This window comes from Ursus maritimus, unplaced genomic scaffold, assembly GCF_017311325.1.
Source record: "Ursus maritimus isolate PB19 unplaced genomic scaffold, ASM1731132v1 scaffold_35, whole genome shotgun sequence".
Taxonomy (NCBI): Eukaryota; Metazoa; Chordata; class Mammalia; order Carnivora; family Ursidae; genus Ursus; species Ursus maritimus.
The window spans coordinates 709,267-724,561 of record NW_024426119.1 but is presented as its reverse complement, the minus strand read 5'-3'; the positions used below and the strand labels follow the sequence as shown (position 1 = coordinate 724,561).

General features: G+C 43.2%; 1 protein-coding gene and 1 long non-coding RNA gene across 3 annotated transcripts in view; one reads left to right on the top strand and one right to left on the bottom strand.

Annotated features, from left to right (window-relative positions):
• The window catches only part of AVEN (apoptosis and caspase activation inhibitor), a 162,218-nt gene that overhangs the window by 21,278 nt on the left and 125,645 nt on the right, over positions 1–15,295 (bottom strand). The window lies entirely within an intron of this gene.
• LOC121100191 lies at positions 6,414–13,371 on the top strand. The gene is made up of 4 exons (XR_005831915.1): positions 6,414–7,213; positions 9,170–9,346; positions 12,982–13,058; positions 13,155–13,371. It is a non-coding gene; the product is annotated as an uncharacterized LOC121100191 (long non-coding RNA).

Below are 15,295 nucleotides of genomic sequence, written 5' to 3'. Positions count from 1 at the left end.
CCCCCCCCCCCCCCCCCCCCCCCGGTGACAAGGGGTAAAAGTAACTAGACATCACGGCTGTAACGGGAAATTCATCAAGTATAAAGATTTCAAGATCTTTTTTTATTTTAGAAAGTTTTACAGAAACAACAGGGATTACCTGACAGATTCAAGGACACTATTCTAGGTCAGTGAATATTCGATGGCACTTTTAAAGGTGAGCAGTGGGTTTTCTCAGACGTGATTCAGGGTGCCAAGGGAAAACTGAGATCGGCCTGAAGGATACACCAGGTCAGATTCTCAGACCCAACTCTCAGAGAGAGGAAAGAAGTACAGTGAGCCACTGGAACAAAACGGGGGTTTTTAACCCAGGAGATTCATTTTGGTAAATAAAGTATGACACGCTGCGCTTGTACAGTAGTTAAACGAGGAGGCTCTGAAGTCAGACTCCCTGAGTTTGAATCCAGGCCCCACTATCTAGTGGCTGTTGGTCTTTAAGAAAGTGCTTTGGGGGGCACCTGGGGGGCGCAGTCGTTAAGCGTCTGCCTTCGGCTCAGGGCGTAACCCCGGAGTCTGGGATCGAGTCCCACATCGGACTCCTCCGCTGGGAGCCTGCTTCTTCCTCTCCCACTCCCCCTGCTGTGTTCCCTCTCTCGCTGGCTGTATCTCTGTCAAATAAATAAATAAAATCTTTAAAAAAAAAAAAAAGTGCCTTGAACTTTTTTTTTTGTTATGTTAGTCACCATATGGTACATCATTCGTTTTTGATGTTGTGTCCCATGATTCATTTTTTGCGTATAACACCCAGTGCTCATTACAACATGTGCCCTCTTTAATACCCATCAACGGGCTATCCCATCCCCTCATTCCCTCGCCTCTGAAACCCTCAGATTGTTTGAACTTTCCATGCCTCCTGTTCCTTTCTGTCAGATGGGGAGAATAATAGTTACTAGCTTCGCAGGGATATGAGGCGTAAACAAGCTATGCGTATAAATTGTTTTACCATAGTCACTGGCAGGTGGCAAATGCTTAGTGACATTTATTGTAAATCTAATCACCGAACAGCAAGTAGAGGCGATGATACGACTCCATCCTGAGATACTCCGTGCCCCCAAAAGACAAGTCACGCCAAGGCTCTCCCAAAAATGTCACTTAATTCATCTAGAACTCAGGCTGAGCTCCCTGTACCAATTTTGGAAAGATATCATAGCAAAGAAAACCACCTTCTGCCGTAGGACCACAGAAGTTCAATGAAATTGAAAGGGTGATTGCCAAGTATTGTGACTGATTGCTTGAAAGCTCACGTTTGCTTTCTACTGTAATAAATTTTTACTGTAATGTTGAATGAGTAAACAAAAAGGGTAAGGTTAGAAATTCTACCCGATTAATCGCCTTTAAAAACCAATCATCTATTGCCAATCATCAAGTGTTGAGCCTAAATTACAAGGACTATAGAAAGAACTGACATTATTCTAAGAACTGAAAAGTACTTTTCAGAGTATGATGTGAAACAACAAAAAACACATTATAAATTGTTTTTATCATGATAAAAACATAAATACTAAATATTAAATTTCTTTGTTTAAAAGTAATTCTATACCAAATACCCATACAAAATTTCTCATCATCACAAAAAAATATTTGGAGTAAGAGGGAAAGTACTAATCTCAAGATTCACCCGTCAATGTGTCAGTATAGTTCCAATGACCTAATCAGCCTCACGTTCACCTTGTTCATCTGTGTAACTCGTCAATATTATAGAACCAAACCTGCCTCACCACTGTGTATTTTTTAAATGGTACTTAGTCATTTGGTTCCAATTTGCTGGAAGGAAAAATCCACATAGTATAAGGTAACTAAATCTGAACTTAGTTTATGTCTTACTTAGATAATAGTTAATTGATTTGATACATAAGAAAACCAAAATATCTTCTAAAATAACAGCTAATCTTCCTTTAATAGGAAAGCACTTTTTAAAGTAGAGAATAATGTGTTAAAACTTACTTCTGTTCATTTCTGGCTACCACTTTCCAAGTTTTAATATCAAGAAATTTATTTTTTTTTTTAAAGATTTTATTTATTTGACAGAGATAGAGACAGCCAGCGAGAGAGGGAACACAAGCAGGGGGAGTGGGAGAGGAAGAAGCAGGCCCACAGCAGAAGAGCCTGATGTGGGGCTCGATCCCAGATCGCCGGGATCACGCCCTGAGCCGAAGGCAGACGCTTAACCGCTGTGCCACCCAGGCGCCCCTAATATCAAGAAATTTAAATCAGCTAAGGGAATCTACCTGAAAAACTAGGGAAATTCAGTAGACGACTGATGACAAGATAAATGGGGGGGGAAAAAATCAGTAACTTTTCCCACATACTATCAATAAACAACCAGCTAATGGCGGGAAAGGAGTAGAAGAACCCCTACAAATGTCAAGACTTGTATGAAGAAAAGCGTAAAACTATAAAGAAGGATTCTTGTTTATTCATTTAACAAAATCATACTAAGAACCGGACTGTATTAAGTGCCAGAAGATTGTATTAAGTGTCCCATCATATAGGCCAGTGGTGCCCTCAATGAGTTCACGGTTACGTACATAAGCAATTACACAACATACAATGATGGACACGAAGTCTTAGAGGAGCACGGTGTGTATGTTGGGAGGATCATTACTTCAGGCCAGGCAGTGTCAGGTGAAGGCTCCCGGATAAGATGATGCCCGACCTGAAGGTTGACAAAGAGATGGCCGGGCAAAACGCCAGGAAACTGTCACTTCACGCAGAGCCAGAATCAGAAAGTGAGAAAATGCCGGTACTGCGGGTATCTTCAGCACTTTTGTGTTACTAGAGCGTACAATTCGAGAACGGAGTCGTGGAAAGCAGGGAGGTATAAATGGAAAAAGAGAACAGTTCTGGATGAAATCTTAAAACTGTGGAGACGTCAATTCTCCCTAAATACTTATATTCAAAGCAATTCTAAGCAAAATCCCAACTGTGGGTAGGGGGAGAATTTGTCAACTATTCTCTTGTTTCATCTGCAAGAGTAAATGCCTGAGAACAAAGACCTTCCTGACATTTTTTAAATAACAAGGAAGAATGAACCCTACCTACCAAATCAAAATACCAGATTATTAAGTTATAGTCATTAAACAGTATAGTCCTGACAGAGGACTAGGAAAATAGAGTACACACTTTAGAAAGACACCCAGGCATAAAACTTTGTATGTGATGAAGATGTCATTTCAGAGTAGTGGGGGAAAAAACATAAAAGCCAATGAGTAGGGTAACTGGCTATCTGTATAAAAGAAAATTTACATCAGGTCTTCACTTTTCTTGCTACACACACACAATTTCAGATAAACTTAAATCGTAAATGTAAAAAAAAAGAAACAAGAAAAATCCTACAACAAACCAGAAGGGAAAGTCTTACTATCTTAGAATGGAGTAGGGCTTTTCACGGCAAGACCTGACACTCAGAAAATCCGTAAAGGAAAAGATTAACAGAGTTTACTGCTCAAAACTGAAAACTTCTGTTAGACAAAAGACACTAAGATTAGAAAAAGACTGACTTGGATAAAAAATATTAGCAACATAAAAAAGAGAAAGGGCTGATATCCTTAATATACCAAGAGTGCCTACAGACCAGCTCCGAGAAGACACTCAACAGAACAGAACTGAGAACAAAAGAGGCAAATTAAGCACAAAGGAAGAGATGTTCGAAATTGCTCGTTGTTAGAAAATTCAAGTTTAAACAACCATCAGAGACCATTTCACTTCCTGACCATTATACACAAAAATTTAAAACAGTAACTGGGTTCGTAAGAAGGGGCAGAGATGGGGCATTTATATTGTTAGTGGAAATGTACGCTGGAACAGCCTTTTAAAAAGGATAGGGCAGCACCTATCAAAATGGACTAAAGTGAGTCTACTTTTAGGACTCAATGTACGTGTGCAAGCAATATTTATAAAAACGAAAAACCAAGGATCACCCTAAATATCCAGTAATAGAATGACTCACAGCACATTCCTAATACAGCATATTACACAGCGGTTCAAAAGAATGAGACAGGTCTGCGTAGCCAACACAGAAGAATGTCTGTGACGCACTTTGGAGCCGAAAGAACGAGGTAAGCAACACCCCTGGGTCGGGGCCCTAGGACAGCCTCCAGTTTCAGTCATTCGCTAGAAGGACTTCACGGACTCAACACGTGGTTGAGCTGTAGGTAGGATTTATTACAGCAAAAGGCACAAAGCAAAATCAGGCTAGAGAAAAGGTGCATGGGGTGGAAGTCCAGAGTCCCAAGTTCCCGAGAGTCCTGTCCCAGTGGGGTCCCACTGGATGTGCTTGATTCCTCCAACAGTGAGATAGGACAATGCATGTAAAATGTTATCTAGCAGGGAAGGCTCATTAAAGACTTGGTACCGGGGTTCTCACTGGGGGCTGATCACATAGGCACTCTCTACCTACTCTGTTTTCAAATTCCAGACACGCAAGAGGAAAGCAGGTGTCCGACATACCCTGTACTGTCCATAAAACAATCGGGGTTCTGGGAACAGTCAGAATCTTCCCACATTCCGAGTTCCCAGACACCAGCCAAGGGCCAAGCTTGCAAGCAGGCCTTCCTTCAGATAAGCAGTCTGAAGCCTGCTGTGTTTAGTCTCTTTCTGTACAACCCTGAAAAGTAAAAACAAACTATATAATGGGAAGAAGATATAAAGTCGGGACAACTAGGTTCTAGTTTCATCTTAGATAACTCCGTTTTCTCAGCTGTCAGATTCACTCCCTCTTTCATACACTGGCTCAACATTTATCGACCACCTATTCTGGAGTCCCAGGTGCGGGCGATACAGTGTTGAGTAACACAAAGTCCCCGGCCTCTTGGAGCCTGTGCTCTGTCCACACAAGACAAATACGTAATGTGTCAAGGGGTGGTCAGTGCTGTGAAGAACAAAGCAGGGTGACAACAGCTGGGGCCAGGAAGGAAGGCGAGGGAGGACTGGTGTTTACTATGGAGAGGTCGAGGAAGCCTCTCCAGCAGGGAACGTCCTGCAGAGCTCTGAAGGAAGCAAGGAAGGGAGCTTGCAGATTCTTGGGGGAAAAGTGACCCAAGAGGAGGGGAGAACATACAAAGGCCTTGAGATGACGCTTCACACACCTGAACAACAGCAGAGTCCAGAGTGGCCAAAACTAGGAGTCATTGCCTTTCTTCACAGGATTGTGTGAGGACCTAAAAACAATGTAAATGTACTTCAAAAGCCAAGCTGGCATTTTTATTAAATAGTGTTCATCTTGGAGAGTCTATTATCCATAGAAAATATTTTTGGAATTATTTTTTCCTATTCTGGTAACTCACGTAAGATGTACATTTTTTTTTAAGATTTATTTGAGGTGGGGGAGGGGAAGAGGGAGAGAAAAACTCAAGCGGACTACGCACTGAGTGTGGAGCCTGACCCAGGGATCCCACGACCCTGAGATCACCACCCGAGCCAAAACCAAGAGTCAGACACTCAAGTGACTGCTCCACCCCGGCACCCCAAGATGTACTCTTACAGATACTCAGAAAAGATTATGCTTTTAATTTATGCGTCCTTGAAAATATACCTTTCAGCAAATATTTAGTGACTATGTTTTATATTTCAAACATTTTTCAGATTTCTAAATAAAAATATCAAGAATGTATTTTATTAACAAAACTATAAAAATGGGCATCTTTTTGCCCTTCAACAGATGACTGGATTAAGAAGCTGTGGTCCATATATACAATGGAATATTACTCAGCCATCAGAAAGAACGAGTTCTCAACATTTGCTGCAACATGGACGGCACTGGAGGAGATAATGCTAAGTGAAATAAGTCAAGCAGAGAAAGACAATTATCATATGGTTTCTCTCATCTATGGAACGTAAGAACTAGGAAGATCGGTAGGGGAAGAAAGGGATAAAGAAAGGGGGGGTAATCAGAAGGCGGAATGAAGCATGAGAGATTATGGACTCTGAGAAACAAACTGAGGGCCTCAGAGGGGAGGGGGGTGGGGGACTGGGACAGACCGGTGATGGGTAGTAAGGAGGGCACGTATTGCATGGTGCACTGGGTGTTATATGCAAGTAATGAGTCATCGAGCCTCACATAGGAAACCAGGGATGTACTGTATGGTGACTAACATAATATAATAAAAAAAACATTTAAAAAATAAATAAATAAATAAATAAAATAAAATATTCCTCTTGCTACGAGTAAGCAAGTTTCAGAAGTCGAGCCCCAGGGGAAGTTAACATACTGGAGGAGAGTCATACAAAGCAGCCTTGCCTGTACGAGAAAGCAGTATCTCCCCGGGAATTTTCTGCTTTTAAACTATTTTTTGCAACACATAATGACTTCACATAAATTCTTTTGAAACTTGTCCCTTTTGTGCTTTCTCTTTCCTGAACAGAAACTGTGGTCACTGCTGCTGGGAAAACAGAAGTGGCCGGAGCGGTCCTGGAACAGCAGGCAGAGGCGGGCCTGCACCTGCCCCTCTCTGAGCGACCTGCGGCTCTCGGCCAACGTGCGCTCCGCCACCGGAGCAGCCGGAGTACGATCGCAGTGCTCCTTCGGCGAGAGCAAGCTCCTCCTCGAGGTCTGTCAAACAGAAAAGAGTGGCAGGAAGGAACGACACTGAAGCCAAGAATTTTAAATAGCTCTTCCCCAGCTCCTACACGTGGGGGGCTGGGAAGGAGCTGCCGAGTCCCGTCGCATCTCCAGGGGAGCGCGCTCTGGAGACGGTGCTCACAGAACACGAAGGCCTGACAGGCCTCTCTCAGGATCTCACCTCCCTCTCCTGCTGAGAGCTTCCACTCGGGAAGACTGCAGGCAAGCGACGAGCTGCTTTCCTTCCACTGACAGCTAAGACCAAAAACCCAACGAAAAGTGAACCAGCACACGTGGTTGGGGTGATGGGGTTTATTCCCCATTTAAAAAAAAAAAAAAATCTGTCAAATTCCATCCTATAGCTAATTCTTCGAGGTTCACACTTCAGCATAATGCTATGGTTTTGGCGTTTTTGATTCTTAACCTATGACCTATATTTCTGGAAACTGGAATTACCGGGCCCAAGGATAAAGTATAATTTGACACGATTTCTGCATGTTGCTCTACTGACCTACCGAATCCGATTTAAAGTCCGCCTACAATGTGCTCACCCACTTTTGCACATGTATTTATTAAGTACCTATCGGCCAGACTAGAAGCTGGAGATTACAGAAGGTGAAACAAAGTCCCTGCTCTCTTGAAATTTATACTCTACTGTTAATATGTCTACTAAAGGGAAAAAGACATTTAATTCACTTCTTTCCCAAAGTCCTATCAATAACTGTTGTACTTATGTTCACAATTGTAGTAAGTAGAAGGTTTCTTATTAAGCATATTTATCATGTATATGAGGTGTAAGTTTTCTCGCTTACTAAAACAGCATAATGGCGTTTAATTTACTTGATTATGAAACTATCCATTTTTCCACATAATTTTTCCTAACTGATATTTCCTTAGATGCTCATTGTTACGTCCAGTCTATGTGACTAAAAGGTGGTATCTGGGAACTAAACCTCAGGCCACATGTTGGACACCCCAGCTCTATCGCGTAGCAGGATCTGAGAACGTTCCTGTCTTGAAAGCGTTTTCTTCTAAGTTTCCTCAAGGGCTTAGAGTCACGGCTTTCACATCCATACTCAGGCGTTCAGACACGATCTCTGCTGGGCATCCTCCTGAATTCATTCCTTTTCTGCCTCTGTTGTGTGGCAATACCTTTATTTTATTAATCAGACCTGGATTTTAATAGATTTGTTGTCTTTGAACCTTAACCTACTGGTTTTCCCATTGTTATGGTTCCTCTTGGGTTCATATTTTCTACCTCACAGATATCTCGTGCATGTATACATTGTTGACGATCCGTATGGATGATTCCTGGAATCCGTTACCACGATCTCTTAACTGAATTATTGCAGTACCGTTGCGGTAGGGCCGCTGGTTTACCTAACTCCAGCATGGTTTTGTCAGGTCCCCAGCAGCTCCACCAGGGAGGCCGAACAATCCGTTTCTATGTTACATTCACACTGATTAAGAATGCAAATCTGATCCTGCCAGCCAGCCATCTAAACCTCTTTTCAGTTGTCCTCCACTGTTATTAGATGAAGTTTAACATCGATTTCCAGCCAAGATGGAGTAGCAGGAACCCAACTTATCCTCTCCCTGAAACAACCGGAGAATCTGGTGGGGTGGGTGGTGAGGAACGAGGCAGAGTCCAGCAACCTCTCTGAGATGGCACAAGGAACTACGAATCCAGGGAAATAAGGTAAACAGTCTTCAGGAGAGAATTCCAGGGAGGAGGGTGCTTGAGAGAGAGAACTCTGCAGGTCTCGAGAGGGTCCCCCTCCAGTGTTCAGCAGAACATGATCACTGCAAAAGTGTGAGGAACTGCTCAAGACCAAGAAAATAATAAGCCAGAAGAATTACAGGTACTAGCTGGTACTCAAACAGGGCCGGGGAACAGCGCCTTGTTCCCACCAGTCAGGCTAGAGAATTTAATAATTCATGGTGCCTCTGGTAGAGAATTCAAAGGGTCTTGGCTCCAACAGTAGGAATAATTAATTCCACAGTAAACATTGCTCTGGTCCCATGTAAAGAATCTTAAATGCATTATCAAAATGATTAAACTGTTTCCAAGTAAAACTTCACTGCAGCCCAGAACAAAACTACCTAAGATTTATAGGAATACAAAATTATGAAACGCCCAACAAGGTAAGACTTACAATTTCTGACATGCAATCAAAAACTACCTTATGCAAAGAAGCAGGAAGAGAATTCTCCCTAATGAGGACAATAAACAATCAATTGAAACCAAGTCAGAACTGACATAGATATTAAAATAAGAAAATGACATCATGGCTTATTAACACAGCTTACGTCCCCCAGTTCAATCTGGACCGCAACTAATTCTCCAGCCCTCAAGTCTCAACAGTCCATACTTAAGCCCTACCGAATTTATTTCAGTACTTCAGAAACACCATGCTCTTTCTTGCTTTCACTGTTAGCTATCTCCCCTGGCTGTAAGGCTTGTCCATCCAGTGTGGTGTGCAAGGAAACTGTCTAAAGAAAAAAAAATTCCCAATTTGATGTGTTTAGCAATATCAACGGTGTAAATACTCCCACTATGACCAATTTCAGGTTATCAATGGTTCAACAACCAGCTTGTAAAGTTCCTGGATTTTTAACTATCAACTCTCATGAGCTGGCACGAGCCTGCCTTCGTCCCTGCCATCACCTACTTGCAGCCTAATCACTCATCCTCAGCTCTCAAGGTCAGCATCAGTTCCCCTGGGAAGCTTCCATGATCCTTCAAATGTAAGTTACATGTTCCTTTTCTGTGCTCCCATGATACACTGCACTTTCATCATTAAGGTGCTAAAGATATTCTCTCTTTTTGTACTTGTCTGATCCATAAGCCCCAAGAGGGCAGCTAGGGTGCCCACCTTATTCATTACTCTACCTGCAGAGCATTAGCACAATAGCTAGCACATAAGAACACTCAATAAAAATCAGCTGAATGAGCAGTAAAAAGGAGCATACTGATGTATTCAACAGCATAGATGAATTTCCAATGCATTAGGCGCTGTGAAAGACACAAAAGGCTACATGCTCTAAATTCCCATTTATGTGACTTTCTGAAAATGACAAAACCCACAAATCAGTGGTTGCCAGGGGCTGGGAGGAGAGAGAGGGGATTGCAATGGAATACAAAGAAACTCTTTGGACTGCTGGAAATGTTCTGTATCTTAATATTGTGGCGGTAGCCACAGACTATATACGTTTATAAAACTGTATAACTAAAAAGGTTGAATTTTACTGTATGTGAATTGTATCTCAAAAACTAATTTATTTTTAAAAAACATAGTTGAATGAATCTTATCAGTGCTGAAGAGATGATGAAAGAGCAAATTACACCCCAAACTTTTAACCAATTTACAGCATAATGGGCAGAGGGGTGGGGGGAGGGGCGGCCGCAGCGGCCGAGGTAGAGGTTCGATAAACTCACTGTATCAGTTTCCAAGAGCTGCCTTAACAAAGTACCACACTCTGGATGGCTTAAAACAGCAGCAACATATTCTCTCACAGTTCTGGAGGCGAAAAGTTCAATAGGACGGTGTTGCAGGGCCACGCTGTCTCTGAAGGCTCCAGGACAGGATCCTTCCTCGCCTCTTTCCAGCTTCCAGTATCACTGGCAATCCTGGCTGTTCCTTACCTGCTAGCTGCATCGCTCCCATCTCTGCCTCTGTCGCATGGAGCTCCCTCTCTCTCCTCTGTGTCTCTATGCAAATTTCCCTCTTCTTCTAAGGACACTACTCATTGGATTAGGGCCCACCCTCATCCAGTAGGATCTCATCTTAATTTGATTATATTTGCAAAGATCTAATTAAAAAACAAAGTAATATTCACAAGTAGTGGGTGTTAAGACTTGAATAGATCTTTCGAGGGGACATAATTCAATCAGTAACACAAACAGCTGTGAAACAAGGCAGAACTATGACAGCACAAAAAGAAGTAGAAAGTGCTTTCTATGGTTCTGAAGCTCTAGGGGACTTAAGAGAGGGCCCTCACATGATTTTAAAAATAGTATTTGAGGGGCGCCCGGGTGGCTCAGTCGTTAAGCGTCTGCCTTCGGCTCAGGGCGTGATCCTGGCGTTATGGGATCAAGCCCCACATCAGGCTCCTCTGCTGGGAGCCTGCTTCTTCCTCTCCCACTCCCCCTGCCTGTGTTCCCTCTCTCGCTGGCTGTGTCTCTCTGTCAAATAAATAAATAAAACTTTAAAAAAAAATAGTATTTGAAATGGTCCTGATGGAAGGATATGATTTAGCCCAAGAGGCATGACGGAGACGGTGAGGACATGCTAAGGGAGAAATGCTAGAGGGTTACAGACAGAGGCAGGAAAGGGTGACCATCAGGAAGGAGTCCAATCTGATGAACCTATGTGTGATACACTGGAAATGTAGGTGGGAACCAGGGAGCAGGGGGTCGAATGCCTAAATAAAGAGGCTGTGCTTCATTCAGCAGATGTTTTAGGGCCACTGGGGGAGGTGGGGCAGTGGTACAAACAGCCCTCTTTTGTCAGCCCTGCTCAGATAACACAGTGAAGAGGTTCACATGATATTGAGTAAGGAAAGGGTTAAGGAATAGGCAGGGAGAGGTAGGGGCCCTGCCAGGCTCTGAAACTACTCCCAGCAGGCAACAGGCTGAGCCAGAGTGAACAAGAGATACGGGAACAGACCAGACCACCTGGCCCAGGACTTGAGGGAGTATTTTTCTTTGGCAGCTACGTTATCATCACAGAAAATGACTAAACCTCGAAGAAGTCAGTCATTAAGGGGTTATCAACAGTCCCTGCTCAAACCAAGACAGCGCAAGAATCTCAAGGCCGCAAATTCCCTGGTCAAGTTTTCAATAAAAGATCGGCCCTAAAAGTCCTCTGTGGCGACCCATTTGGGACCCTTCTCACTCTAGAGAGCTTTTCCTTTCCTTTCTGCTCTCACTTTCACTTAATAAACTTTCACTTCACCCTTTTGTGTCCGTGAGATTCAAGGACTCCGAGAGACAAGAACCCTGCAATCTTGCAACAACATGGCAGGGGACTTTTCTTTTCCTTCCTTCCCTCTCTCCTTCCCTCCTTCCCTCTTTTCCCTGCCTCCCTCCTTTCCTCCCTCCATCCCTCCCTCCCTCCTTTTTTAAAGATTTATTTTAGAGAGAGAGAGGGTGAGAAAGAGAGCAGAGGCAGGGGCAGAGGCAGAGGGAGAGAATCTCAAGCAGACTCCCCACGGAACACAGAGCCCACACAGGGCTCCATCTCATGACTCGGCCGGAAATGAAGAGTTGGACGCTTAACCGATTAATGGACTGAGCCCCCCAGGTGCCCCAACAGGGAACTTTTCCAATGTGATTCTTTGGACTGTTCACATCACCCAGGTAGCAGTTACTGATGCCTAAACTGACTTTTCCCTACAGATCCGGAAAACATATAACATCAAAACTAGAAACAGCTGGAGGGACCCAAACATCTTGCTAGTGTGTTTAATCTACTTCATTCATGTGCTGAGATACAGTTCCCTCTGGAAAATGCAACATTACTTCGAAGCGTTCATATTTATTTGCTTCAGTAAAAGCCTATTCTATTGTTAACTTGCAAGCTGGCATACAAAATTTAGTAAGATTTGTGATTTGTAGAGAAACTATTCTCCTAGGTAATTCCTCTTTCCAAAAAAAAAAAAAAAAAAAAGTCTGCCCAGAATGCAAACCAACTCACCTCTGAACAGCGCTGAAGATCCTCGCACTCTACTTAGGTTATTCTTCACATACAAGAAGAAAGTCATGTGCAAACAAGTACACAGAACAGAGAATGTAACTGACGGCAACTCTGCTGAAACTCACAGCTAGAAAGCCAAGGTCACAATTATTGCACGTATTCTCGCCTACCATCTGCATCTGTACTTAAGAACCTTTCCCCTCACCCCCCAACCCCCCTTTCTTCTAAACCCTTTCCTAGGACTATGCAGTTTTAATTGCTCTATGGAAATAAGTCCTTGAAACCCTTTGGGATCCAGAAGGTCACCTCTCCCACAAAGCTACATTGTGTCTAAATGTTCTCAACTGTCTGAAATTACAGCAACTCTAGTGTGGAAAAACTCTAGTGTGGATAGTTTCTGAAAAACAATTTTTGAAAAATTTTAATACAAAAATTCTGACTGCAGAGCCAGATAAGTCACCTAAAATATCACTTTGGTGTCATATTTCTTTCAATTGTAGTGTAATTTCCTTAAGGTCAAAAACTTGACATTCAGCTATAGTTGACAACTTTAAATCAAATTCTAACACCTAATTGTTTAATTTCAAAAATGGCAATACTAGCTAACTATTAATTACCAGTGACAAGCCTACCATTTCCCCATCAACAGGACCATGAGACATCTCTCCTCCCTTCCTCACACAGATTCCCAGGGTTGGGGCTAGAAGGAGTCTGCGTCCTGTCCCTCAAACTGTATTTCAAAAGTAAATAGAGCATATAAGGTAAGCCATGATTTATATTTTTGGTGTCTTTCCTGACCTCAGTTGAGAACCTCATTCCCTAAATTCTCCTGCTTCACTTTATTTCTTTAATGACAGCTTCATTGAGATATCATCCATATGCCACACAATTCGCTCACTTCAACTGGACATTTCAACGGTTTTTACTTCACTCACACAGTTGTGCAACCCATCCCCACGATCAATTCGGGAACACTTCACCATCCCAGAAGGAAACCTGCACTCATCAGCAGTCTGTTTCCTCCCTAACACCGAGCCCTATACAACCACTAATCTACTTTTTTGTCCCTTTGAATTTGCCTACCCTGGAGATTTCTTATAAATAAAATCAAACAATATGTGGTCTTTTATGACTGGCTTCTTTCACTTAGCATAATGTTTTCAAGGTTCATCCATGCTGTAACATGTGTCAGTACCTCACTTCTTTTTATTGCCAGATACTCAATTGTATGGATATATTTACAACACTTTATTTGTCCATAAGTTAATATCGTTTTACTTTTTTAAGATTTTTTTATTTGAGAGAGAGAGAACACATGCATGCACAAGTGCAGGGAAGGCAGAGGGAGAGGATCTTAAGCAGGCTCCCCACTGAGCACAGAGCCCAATGCGGGACTCGATCCCAGGGCCCTGAGATCATGACCTGAGCCGAAATCAAGAGTCAGTGGCGTAACCGACTGAGCCACCCAGGCATCCCCATTTTACTTAAACCCAAATTGTGCTTGCTTTTATACTTTAGGTAAAATAATCTCTGCCTTAGTCTGTTGTGTTTATCTTTAGCATTCTCTCATAGTTTGATGATCAATCGGCCCCCTACAACCCCCCAGAGTTGCTAAAGCAACTGTCACCTACTGGAGTCATTAATCATTCTCTTGGTCACCGGATCTGAATCCCCTTCCTTCTGACATAGAGTCCCTCTTCCTACCATCAAAGAGAAAATGCCAGGTATGCCCTTTTCAATTCTCTTGCTCTTGGACATGGGGGGGAGGGGCCATAATGATCATGAATACTCATCTCTAGTGTTTGGATCAAAAACTAATGACGAGGGGTGCCTGGGTGGCACAGCGGTTAAGCGTCTGCCTTCGGCTCAGGGCGTGATCCCGGCGTTATGGGATCGAGCCCCACATCGGGCTCCTCCGCTATGAGCCTGCTTCTTCCTCTCCCACTCCCCCTGCTTGTGTTCCCTCTCTCGCTGGCTGTCTCTATCTCTGTCGAATAAATAAATAAAATCTTTAAAAAAAAAAAAACTAATGACGAGAGTAAGGGAGCGTGTAGATTCCATTACTAGTGCTGGGAGGCAGCAACTACACCCAACTTCCGTGTCCGGGGTCGGTAACGCTGGTGGGCCCCTACGAACTGCAGTGTTCGTAGCACCGGCAGGAAGCCCTCCCTGGGTCAGCTCTGCAACATAACTGAAGGCCTTCTCCTGGCCCTCTGGCCTGAACCCCATTCTCAGGCACTTCCAGAGAGGCTGTGAGCCACCCAATATATTTCTCATACATTCCTGTTCTGCTTAAATGTGCTTAAATCAGTTTCTGTTGCTTATAACTAAGACCTTGATTGATACAGTATCTTGATCCAGTTAATCTCACCTATTTTTGGCATTATATAATGTCATTAAATATAAATTTCCTCTGGGGCACCAGGGTGGCTCCGTCGGTTAAGTGTCTGCCTTCTGCTCAGGTTATGATCCCAGGGTCATGGGCTTGAGCCCCACCTCAGGCTCCTTGCTCAGCGGGGAGCCTGCTTCTCCCTCTCCCCCCACTGGTGCTCTCTCTCTCTTTAAATATACGTTGTGTGTATATATACACACACACATATATTTCCTCAAAGCACAGATGGGATCATATGTAAGACATGTTTGGGAAATATATGTATAATATTAAGACTGTATATTTTCAGGGGCACCTGGGTGGCTCAGTCGGTTAAGCATCTGCCTTCGGTTCAGGTCATGATCCTGGGGTCCTAGGGTCATGCCCCAAGACCAGCACTGGGCTCCCTGCCCAACCGGGAGTCTGCTTCTCCCTCTGCTTCTACCCCCACGCATGCTCTCTCGCTCACTCTCTCTCTCAAATAAAAGATCTTTTAAAATACTGCATATTTTCAGTGATTCTAAGAGAATGAAAAAGAGACAGCATGATATATATAAAAAACATAGGCTTTGAAGTCAGAAAGCACTGCTTTTCATTGCTTATTTGCTGTGAAAACTTGGGGAAGTT